At 38.4% G+C, this 12,376-nt stretch overlaps 1 long non-coding RNA gene across 1 annotated transcript; it reads left to right on the top strand.

Annotated features, from left to right (window-relative positions):
* Window positions 1-4,346: 4,346 nt before the first annotated feature.
* Window positions 4,347-10,956, top strand: LOC119780186. The gene is made up of 4 exons (XR_005280355.1): window positions 4,347-4,371; window positions 9,940-10,083; window positions 10,401-10,505; window positions 10,769-10,956. It is a non-coding gene; the product is annotated as an uncharacterized LOC119780186 (long non-coding RNA).
* The last annotated feature ends 1,420 nt before the right edge of the window (window positions 10,957-12,376 follow it).

Below are 12,376 nucleotides of genomic sequence, written 5' to 3'. Positions count from 1 at the left end.
TTCCTGAGCTTCAGACCAGAGACAGGTTTCCAGTGAGGCAGCTCTTCCTGAGCTTCAGACCAGAGACAGGTTTCCTGTGAGGCACAGACAAAGGAGAGATTAGAATCAGATCTCACACAAGAGCTAACCAAGATTCAATCTGTAACAGAAGGCTCAGTAAGCTAACCAACAAAGATCAACACTGCGGCGTTGAGGCAAGGCCTGGCAGGAGCTTATAAAGGGGAGATCTCCTGATGGGTGGATTAACAACAGGTGTGCAGGAAGACTCCAGCCCTAGGAGACCCACGGCGTACTCTGCTGGAGACAGAGGGTAATCTCCAGGTCCCAACAGTAACTTCAGTCCTAAGGGAAAATACAAAGAGCAGAAGAGGATCCTCGGTGCCCTCTGGTGGGCAAGCCTGAGGATCCCAACAGCTGGGCCATGTCCGATCCAGGGGCATAAATATTCAAAGTAAGAATTGTTGTGTTAGGGTATACCTCAATTAAATAAAGTTATTTGATTATTATTAATAATTTGTGAAATTAGTAGATGTTGTTGCTGTTGATTCAAAAAGCTACATCTATTATTCTCTTTATAGCCATCCACAAAACATTTTGTTGTTCTGCTTTTAATAATCAAGTGGGAATGCTTATGCATTCCCACTTATTGTTTTTCACTTTAAATTTTTCTGACTCTAACTAGTCCTGCAGTTTTCAACTGATTTCAACAATTTTGGTATCAAAACGTTCAGCTTGTTCAGGAGAATTGTGCTATGTCTTTTGGTAAAGATATATTTTTTAGTTTTCGCGATATTCAGCTTTTTCTGCGTTTTTTTTTGTCCCATTGAAATGCATGTAGAATTCTTAGATTTCAGCAAAATTCAGCTTCAACTCTATCATCTTCGACCTTTAACTACTGCAGCATACTTTCAGCTAGAAACACCATTCAACTTTTAAAATGTTTCCGTATCTTTCTGCTATTACTGTTTAACTCAGCTTTTTGCTAACTTTTATAGTTTTACTTCAGTGAAGCTTCAAACGTTAAAAAGAATTTTTACAGATTTTCAGATTTATAATGGCAGTCTATGGACGGAATTCTTCAACTGCTAGAGTGCGTGCTCTAGCTTTTGAGCTGTTCTGGTTTTTCCGAACAAATTCTTCTCACTCCCTCATTTTTCACTCAATTGAAATAAATTATACATTAAACGTAGGGATTTTTGTCAGGATTCAGGAAATGTAACCCTCATTTGTGTGGCATTTACGGTTTTCCAACAGTTTGGCCCAGACCGCGAAGAAGTCCAGACTTCCCCAATAGAAATCCAATGAGAGACTTTCCAAAAATCACAGACAAAATCCAAAACGATACATATTTTCATATTGCTCCTATTTCTTAACCATTTGATGTACTAACATGAAACTTGGTATAGAACATCTTCAGACCCTTCTAGCACTCACATTGAAGGAATTTTTTCAATATCATTTATGGTTTAGCTGTTTAGCTGACTTGTTCGGGCATAGGAAAACATTGATTCTGCGAAAAAATCCACATACTCAGAAAAAACACATTTTTACATCGTCACCATGGCCAAATAGTTTTTTCCGTTTTTCTCAACACCATTCAACTTTTAAAATGTTTCCATATCTTTCTGCTATTACTGTTTAACTCAGCTTTTTGCTAACTTTTACAGGTTTGCTTCAGTGAAGCTTCAAACGTTTAAAGAATTTTTACAGATTTTCACATTTATAATGGAAGTCTATGGACGGAATGTTCAGCTGCTAGAGTGTGGTCACTCTAGGGTTTTCAAACATTTCACTCATGCCAAACAGCTTCAACTCACTCACTCATTTCTCACTCTATGTAGAAAAATTATACATCAAAACATAAGTATTTTTGTCAGGATTTAGGAAATGTATTCCTCATTTGTGTGGGATTTACAGTTTTCCTACAGTTTGCCCTAGACCACGAAGAAGTCCACACTTCCCCAATAGCAATCCAATGAGAGACTTTCCAAAAATCACAGACAAAAATCCAAAACGACACATATTTTCGTATCGCTGCCATTGCTAAACTGTTTGATGTACAAACATGAAACTTGGTATAGAACATCTTCAGACCCTACTAGCACTTACATTGAAGGATTTTTTTCAATATCATTTATAGTTTAGCTGTTTAGCTGACTTTTTCGGGTATACGAAAACGTTGATTGTGAGAAAAATCCTCAGACTAGGAAAAAACACATTTTTACATCGTCACCATGGCCAAATAGTCTTTAGTAGGAACATGACATTTGGCATAATCGAAGCCGAGGGATGGCTGACACCGATAGTAAAATAAGTTTTTGAATACCCTATACAGCTTTGGCTCACCACTTGTTTGTGGGGTTTTTCAGCACCTGGAAGCTCAGTGAACCTGAGGTGCGCATGTAATCCAATCAGACGAGAAGGTGGGACAAACCATTATGTTTCTCTTCCCATTAGGGTTGTAAAAGAGCTACAGACATGAATGTTATCCCAATCGGACACAATGGATAGCTGTCACTTAGACGGAAATAATTTTTTGGAAACCATTTACGGTTTTGGCTCACCACTGGTTTGTTTGGAGGGTTGGTTTGGCTTTTGAGAGCTCAGTTCTAACAAGAAGCTACATATTATTTAATGAGAGGAGCAGGTGTGACACACCTTTTTATTTCTCCTTCCCATTAAAGTTGTGAATGAGCGAGAGCCATGAAAGTTACTCCTATTGGAGACAAGGGATAGCTGTCGCTTAGATTGAAATAATTTTTTAGATACCATTTACGGTTTGCCTTCAGCACTCATTTGTTCAGAGCTGTTTTTCCCATTCAAAAAAGCCTGAGAGCGAAGGAACAATAGTGCTGCGCTTTTCTCTCTGTCACTGACAGGCTCTTTAAGCATCCTCAAGGTAACCAAGCTTCAAAGGGAATGCCTACCTCTGCCACTTTATACAGCACATATTAATTTAATGGAGGGAGACAACACTGATTTAACATTTGGAAAAGGATGCTATATGACTACTGGCATGACCCTTCCCTTGACACTCAACCCTGATAGACTTTCAAAATAAGACTCCGCGGACCCTACAAAATAAAAACCTCTACTTTACACTCATATATTTGTTGCAGCATATGGCTCAACATTATGCCACAAACTCAACCCCTTTTTAGAAATTAGACCTTAGGGGGCTTTTCAAAACACACCCCACAGAAAATTTCAAAATAAAAGCCTCCCATTGCCAGGGAGGCAATGGGGAAAAGAGTGATTTATCATCAAAGAGTGATGTATCATTGCTGGGTCTGACCTTTTTCTCAACACACAATCCTGCTAGACTCTCAAAATAAGCCTGCAGGGACCCTACAAAATAAAAGCCTCTATATTGCACTGGTGTATTAATTGATGCAAATGGCTCAGCATTGTGACTCGAACTCCACCAACTAGTTTCTATTAGACTCTAGGGACCTTTTCAAAACACACCCCAGAGCAAATTTCACGATAAAAGTCTCCCATTTATGCTCTAATACAGCATCTATTTACCCAATTACATGGAAAACCAGTGATTTCACATTTAGAAATGGATTCTATTTCACTGCTGGGCAGGACCCTTCCCTTGACACAAAGCCATGGTAGACTTTCAAAATAAGACTATGGGGACTGATAATAAAAGTAAAAATAAAAATAAAAGCCTCTTCCTTATGCACACTCATTTATTGTGCCGTATGGTTCATAGCTACGACCCGAACTTAACCAATTCCTTCAAATTACACTACCAAGGCCTGTTGACAACACACCTAAGTGCACATTTCTTAATGAAGCTCTAACGTTTCCACTGTAATAAAGCATCTGCTAACATCGTAAGCAGATGCTTTACTTCTGCCAACTTCCAGGTAAACAGATACTTTTGGACTTTTTCTTCTGGTTAATCAACTTTAAATGTTTTGCTTTTAAGATGAGTGTGTTTTTGCTATTATTTTGCCAAAGGATTCTATCCTACAAAATCTTCAGATGATTCTACTGGTTTCTGCTGTTTAAAGTTTCTGATTACTTCCTATCACATTTTGATATGTTCTTCAGCTAATTTGTGCCTCTTTTACGTTATACAGTTTCTTTAGCTAACTTTTTCTTTTCTCATTCAGCATAAAAAAGCATTCCCACTTTGCTGTTTCTCAGAAACAGCTTTTTCTAGTTTTGGCAATGTTCAATTCATTATAATCATTACATATTTCAAAAAGGGCATCGATTAAGGGCATCAATGCATCGACTTGATCCAGAGGCCATCTTGATGAGACGATTATCCATCCAGACTGTAAGGCGCCGTCAGTACAGTGTTCCCGCTCCCAACAGTCTGTGGCACATAGATGGGAATCACACGCTAATTAGGTGAAAATTTGGCTTCTTTCATTTAAGTGTTATGTTGTGTTATATCCTTCTTTGTTAATTTAGTGTCCTATACCTGTTAAGGTTTCAATCCTTTAAGTCTTTGTCAGTATCTCTGTCTCTCTCTCTCAGCTACAAACACTAACCCGGATTAGCATGATGGTCAGAAAACTAAACAAATAACCCGCAAAATTATTTAAGTCTTTGAGCTGCGATGTAAGACGCTGGTTCTGCTCTCGCTGTTGAACATCCGCTACGCTACGGGTAGTAATATTTCACAGAGGGAGCTTCGCTTCTGCTCCACCTGGTAGTGACTCTCACACCGAACCTCTGCTTAAAGCTGCAGCATCTAACTTAAAAAAATTCATTTTACATACATATTAAAACTTTTGCTGCCCTAACATGAGACAGATAATCTCTGAAAAAATAATTGGTGTCCTCCCTGTTCTGCATAATTTCTCCGCTCAGTCAGAAACAGCCAATCAGAGCTAGCAGTAATCAGCTAGCTGCCATGCTGTCAGGAAGTTTTCATTCAGTAACTCTGAATTGTTTATGGGTCTTTCGCACGTGACGTCACGCCCTGTGCATTGTGGGTAATTAGCGCAATATTGGGGGGTTACCGTACGAGAAGTTAGAGCTGCTATTCAAGCGTCCCAGGAGATTTACCTTTTCTTTTGTAGATTAAAATGGCTCGTTCTTGTTGTGTTAAAGGCTGTGGGAGTACTACTTCCGGCAAGAAAGGACATTCTGGCATCAAATTTTTCAGGTTTCCTGCCTGGAGAAAAGATCGTGGCTTACAAATGGAGGACATTAGCCGGAGACGCAGGATAGCCTGGGTTGCAGCTGTCCGACGGAAAGATATCACTTTCAATCACATTTCTCCGAATATGCGTTTGTTCTTTGCATTGTCATAAAAGTAAGTAGATTATCTATCCTGCTTTTTTTTTGTTTTTCTAGTTTGTGATGCTGCAGTTAGTGGGCAGTAGCGCCGCTACATGTAGCGAAGCTATTAGTTTAACTACATGTTCCAGTAGCTTGACCGTAGCGTCGCTGCTTTATTTATCAAGTAACTTTCCTGTAGTGACGTTATTGCTTTGATCAAGTAGCGACGTAGCGTCCACAAACGCTACAAAATCCAGGGCAAAACTAAGAAATGAAACCAGGTTTTCTATTTTGAAGCAACAATCAGCCACAAAAATACTGTAAATAGCAGTTTCAGCGGACGCTCTTATAAGTGTGCTTCTGTGCAAGAAGCATTAAATCTGAGAGAAGAAACAAAGATTTGAGAGAGAAGAGAAAATATTTGAGAGAGAGCGCATGTTTTGAGTGTGAGCATTATAAGTTTTGAGTGCAAGAAGATGAAATTCTTTTCTCAAGTTGAAATTATGTGCTCTTTCATTATGGCAGGATAATTCTCCCATATGTGCCACTAAGATACTCTAATTAGAGAAGAGTAGTGAAACTTCCATATTGTATTTTCATGGCCTAGTTTACCTGACAGGATGTTTACATAAATCTGTTTTTAGGCTTTGCACAGATAAGATATTTTAGGTATGGAGGAACAGCTCTACCGTATTTAAAATGAATGCAATCAGGCCTAGATCAACATTAAATCTGGTCTAAATCAGAACTAAACCAGGACATAAACAGGGAAAAACAAGAACTAAAGACTAAACCAGGACAAAGAACCAATAAAAGTCTGTCTTCTAACTTCTTATAACATATACAGAAATCTTTATATAACAGTTTGTATTTATTATCTCAAAATGTAATTACAGGTCAACCTGCTTATGAGATGATGGAAACTGATCCAGACTGTCATACTGATCTTCAACCAACTGACAGTGCACGCTCCGCAAGGCGAGGTAAACGCCAGCAGCTGAGGAACAGTATGCTGCAGGAGGCAGAGAGAGTGGTCCAGCAGAATGGAGAGGTGTGTGGTCAACACATCCCGGTGGACAATGAGCTGTCTGCAGTTATGGTACTGGAAGATGCCATTACAGACAAGACTGGTGATACACAACAGCAAGATGGACAACTGAATGGCATCCCTGAATGTGGCACATGCATTCTAAAATGTGCAGAAATAAATCGACTTTTGGAAGAAAATCGAGATCTGAGGCACCAATTTGACAAAGTTAAATTCAGTGATACTTTTTTTTTTCAGATGATGACAATGACAAAGTTAGGCACTATACAGGATTGCCAAATAAACAAACATTCATGGAAATTGTGTCGATTTTGGTGCCTGCCACTTCAGACAATAAGAAACTACTCACACCATATCAAATGCTTCTTCTAACATGTATGCGGCTTCGACTAGATGTTTCTGTCTATCTTCTTGCCAATATGTTTTTTGTGTCTCCTAGTACTGTGTACAGAGCTTTTAGCGACACTATCTCACGATTATATACATTTCTAAAAAATGCCATTATATGGCCAGACAGAGACACCTTACGCAAAGTTATGCCACATCAATTTGTACAGTCGTTTGGCGATCGAGTTGCTGTCATTGACTGCTTCGAAATTTTCACAGAGAGACCTTCCAATGTCAAAGCATGTGCCCAAATGTTTTCAAGTTACAAGCACAATCACACCATGAAGTACCTGATAGGCATTACACCCAAGGGAGCCATCTGTTTTTTGTCAAAGGGATGGGGGGGGCGTACAAGTGATAAACATATTACCCTGAATAGTGGGTTTCTGGATAAACTGTTGCCAGGGGACATCGTTTTGGCTGACAGAGGTTTTGATATTCAGGAAAATGTTGGCATGTTGTGTGCGGAGGTTAAACTCCCAGCTTTTACTAAAGCTTTTACTAAATGTGTCAGCTGGATGCTAAAAATGTGGAGGAAACAAGAAAAATAGCACATCTGAGAATTCACGTTGAAAGGGTTATTGGAAATGTAAATCAGAAATATAAGATATTGACAGGGACAATGCCAATCTCTCTTATACTGCCATGTGAAGGTGAGGATGTCACCCTTTTAGATAAAGTGGTTACAGTGTGTTGCGCATTGACAATTCTGTGCCCATCTGTTTGTAAGTAGCTAATGACAATAAACACGAATGGCTCAACAGTTGTCTCATGATAACTGAAATACACTGGTCTGATTTTCTGCATTTTGTGGTTCTTTATATATATAAAAAATATATATATATATACATAACTTTAGAGTTATATGTACTTTAGAGTTTATATATATATAATGTACACAAATAGGAGAAAAACAGGGTTTAGCATCTCCCCTTCATGTAATTCCAAACAGAAGTTCCTGTCAGAGCTATTGCAAGCCTCAATCACGGTTAGGTCACAGTACTTATATGAGCATTTAATTTCAATACATCCTCGGCCACAACAGATGCAATGCACAAGGCTGTCAGGTGATGCTCCTACCTCTGGAAACTTTGGGTTCACAAAAAAACCACACTGTGTCACCTCAAAACCAAAGTGATCTCTGTTAGACTGTAGTCTGTACATTTCCCTGGCACTGTCCTCATTTTGTCTCCCCTATGCAATTGCACTAGAGCTGTTTGTTTCATTTGTAGGATAGCACACAGCATTAATAACAGACTGTGAAGGTTTGTCCAGATTTGCTACATAAACTGAATGCATGTTAGATGCTGTAACCCTCCCAGCACGATAGTGATGCCATGTTAAAGATTTGTTTTGCTTTCTTGTAGTACATTCTATGTATTCAGCTTGCTTGTTTGAAAGTGCGGTCCTACTAACAAGTGATTTGCAGTGCTTGCGCAAAACAGATATATCCTTGCCCTCCATTGTTGCATCACATAGAGAGTGAAGGGTACGTGGTACAGTGAATGGTTGGACCTGGTCAATAAATGCTTCACAATATTCAGGCAAACATGATAGCACAGCAGCTTGTGGTGATGCCTTGTGAATTGCCCTAAAAAAGGAGTCCAACTGCTCATTTGACACAGTACTAGTTGTCTTTGTCCGTTTTGTTCTGATGCCAGGTGCAGCTACAGACCCTCCTTCCAAGAGTTTGTTCAGAGTCTTTCTTTTTGCCTTTGAACTTGTGAAATCAATTTTATATCCAGGCTCTGGTTCCACTTTAGAAAGATTACCTGGAATCATCCAGTATGCTGGTCTGCCAGTCACTGTCACTGTCTCTCTGCATCTGACAATTACCTCCAACTTAAACAACATAGCAGCAACATGTGTACAAGATTCTCCTATGCCTGCCATACAGGTGCAGTGAGCAGAGGATATAGCCCCAGATGACTCGATGATGGCCCAGGGATTGAGTGGCGCTTCTCGCAGGCATTGGGAGTGCATCACCTATAATAAAACATGCAAAAAGAAAGTGCAAAGTACTTAGAATATTTGCATAAAACTAAAGTACTGTGTTACTCACCTAGATAGGGTGACCTGATGTTTTTTACAAACTTTGTCCCAGATGTCCCCATTTTTTTTTTTTTACCAAAAACAAAAAAAAACCACCTATATATTTGCTATGAACCTTAATATCCCAGGGGTCACAAGATTAAATTTATTAACCATGTAAAAGAGCTTTATGTAGTTTAATAATTTTGGAAGCTTTTTGGCGCTTGATAGGTTCTGATGCGCCATAATTTACACTTAGATAAAGCTGTGACGTGAAGACTTGTACAAGTTTGGCTAACATCTTACCTTTGTGGTGACCACAGTGTTAGTGCATCCTTCTGGTTGAAATGAGAATAAATCTTGCACCCAACCATTAGTAAAGAATCCATGAGCTTCCAGAGATTTGTAGTTTCGGAATTCTTCCAGTGTACATGCACTAACACCATTAACTAGATAACAAATTATGTCCATATTTGTAGTTGGTGGAAATAGCGAGGGATCGGCTGTCCATTCTTTAGCTGCTAGCTCATATGGATCTATATTGCTAATTGAGGTTAGCTTAGCTAAATACCAGTCTCTGGCTTCCTTGTTTAGTTTATCTCTGTAAGGCTTCTTCTCTTTTTTATTGTTGATGTCCATGTTACTGAAGTTATCGCGCTGTCATCGCGGCTTTACTGTCTTTACTTGAACTCAATGAACTTCACTGTGATTAGGCAGGTCACCCCCCAAAATGGCGCCACCTTGTGTCGAGGTCACGTGAATGCAAAAGACCCATTGTAATGGAACTTGTTTTTGCCTTTGAATGTTAAGTTTTATACTTGAAGTTTTTTGGAAAAGTTGGGAGGTTTTATTTTGGCTCTTTTCATTATTTAGCCTCTTCAGAGCCTTCATATGTTCTCAGTCTGTTAAAGGTAGTATTATCAATAGCAGTACAATTTGCACAATGCCTGTTTTCTTATTAGAAAAAGTTATTAAAAACAAGTTTTTGTCTGAATTAAGGTGAATTCATGGTTCCTTTTTCCCCATAATGTAACCGGTAGTGTTTATGATAATAATAATAATTATTATTATTACGTGATCGGTAGCGGTGACCGGCCCTCATGGGTGATCTGTATCGGTAGGAAAAAACCTGATCGGCGCAAGTCTAATATATATATTTTGTGTGTATGTCAAGTCTGTCATTTATATATGAAAGTATGTGTTTCGGCTTCTTTTTTCCATAGATGGAGGATCGTGGTCCATGGTGGAGTAGATGGATTTTCCAGGTTAATAGTGTACCTTGATGCTTCCACCAACAATAGAGCTTTGACTGTTCTCCATAGCTTCATATCGGCTGCTGGCCAGTATGGTGTACCTTCTCGAGTTCGGTATGTTTTGCACTCATTTTTCTACATTGCATCACACAGAAAATTTAAGAACTACATGTGAGACAGAAATAATTATGTTTAGGCTCATTTTTCAACAGTAATTCAGTGTTCTCATTTAATTTATCACGTTATTATAATTGCATTTAATGTTTATTATATACAGATGTAATATGGATTACTTACTGCTGCATTATCATTTATAAGTCCATATATTGAATTTCTGGTTGCATTGTCTTTTTACATTGTGCTGGTCAAGGATGTAGTTCTCTCCTTTTTTGCTTTGTTAATCCTTCAATTACCTGTACTCATGTCTACAGATCTGACAAGGGGGGTGAAAATGTGATGATTGCTCAGTTTATGGTCCAAACTAATGGAGTGAACAGGAATTCTCATATGACTAGAAGAAGTGTGCATAACCAGAGGTATGAGGGGGTTGGGAGACTAGGCGTAAAAATACTGTCGAAGGCAAAAAAAAACAAAAAAACATTTACAGTGCCAGAGTTTCTCTGTGATAATTAACATCAATATCCAATTTCTTCATAATTTTTAATATGTTCATACCATTTTTTTCTTAAATGTACTGAATTTATACTCGATCTAACATCATTTGTCAAGAGCTTCAAGTTTGTATATTATCTGTTGTACAATGTGTGCTAAAGAATAAATGCATTTTATTCCCATACAGAATAGAGCGCCTTTGGAGAAATGTTTATTAGAATGTGCTTGATCTGTACTACACAGTCTTCATGCAAATGGAAGCCGAGGGAATTCTAAATCCAGATGATGAGATTGAGTTGTATTCACTACACAGATGCTTCATGCCACATATTCAACATGGCCTTCACTGCTTCAAGGAGGCATGGGATAACCATGGTCTACGAACTTCGAGCCACTATACACCTTTGCAGTTGTGGCTACTAAATGAGAAGGAAGGACGTGACTTTTCGGAGGTAAAACTTTTAACTTGAAGTACATTTTGTACTAGCTTATGTACACTGACCATATTCTTTGTATTTAGGTTGGTGATGACTATGGTGTAGACTGGGAAGGTCCACATACCCCATCCACTTCTAACATCAGTATTCCTGAGGTCCAACTTATGTGCCCATTAAACGCAGAAGACCTTGCGGCATTGCCAAACACCGATGTTCCTCTCACACAGGCGCTGGGAGTTTATATTGAAACTGTTCAGGCAATGACAGCTTTGTTGCTCCCATAATCGTGACTCAGTCTTAATCTTTAGAAATTTTGCCATTGTGAATTTCATTGTAAAAGGTGCACCGGTGGCAATTCTGGATGATCAACAAATAACAATCTTTAAGAAAAGAAAAATAATTATCTGCTGATTAAGATCTTTGGGGGAAAAAATTCGTATTCTGATTGTTGCTAAATATAATGAGAAAGTGGCTCAGTTTGATGCAGGAATTAAATATTAACTTTTAAAATGCAAACATTACCTGGTTGACCGTTTCCTCAGTCAAACCTTTCACAGCAGAGCTAAAGATGGATAGTATTTGATTTTTGCTAACTTAGATGACACCTTTAGATAACATGTATGTCACATGGAGGTTTTGGTCAATACCAGTATCCCAAACTTAAGGAAATCAGTTCCAGTGTGTTGGTGATCACCTAGTTAATACAGTCCTAAATTATAGTTTAAATTTGTGCAAATATAGTTGTTTGTGGTATTTGCCAGAGGCAGTATTTCTTTCCTCTCCAAAAATTATTTTCAAAAAGGAATATATGACTTTTCATATGACAATTATATTGACTTTGCAACTACATGTACTGTATTTCACCTTGTAAAATTGTTGAAATAAAATAAAAATTACATTGCTTTCTTTGACAGAAACATTGTTTATGTACAAACAGTATTTTCTATATGCCATTAAAAATTGCATAATTTTCAAGTGTACAGATTTTCTACAAAGTTTTGAAATATGACAAATTCATCCAAAACACAATAAATTTGTGCTTTTGTAACTGTGGTTTTACTTGGAAAACGTTTATATAAGGTGACTGTAAATTCACACCCGTTTTGGACACTTGAATACATCTAGGCCCTGTTTCCCCACCTTCACTTCACTTTGACAACCTTGTCGGGCTCATTAGCAGGGGTGAAAGTAGGAGGATACGGTAGGCACTGCGTACCCCTAAAAGATTTAGCGGGGATACGCAGTACCTGCAAGAGAGGTGATCGGCTGTCAGCTGTTAAAAAAAAAAATCAATGGGTTCACTGTGCAGCCGTGAGTTCACCCACTAATCAGCCGTGACTGATTGGTTTTTCAAGAAC

The sequence above is a fragment of the Cyprinodon tularosa genome, unplaced genomic scaffold, assembly GCF_016077235.1.
Source record: "Cyprinodon tularosa strain WSP-4 unplaced genomic scaffold, ASM1607723v1 ctg1569, whole genome shotgun sequence".
NCBI classification, from domain to species: Eukaryota; Metazoa; Chordata; class Actinopteri; order Cyprinodontiformes; family Cyprinodontidae; genus Cyprinodon; species Cyprinodon tularosa.
Note: the sequence above shows the minus strand (reverse complement) of the source record. Positions and strands in the feature narration are given on the sequence as shown.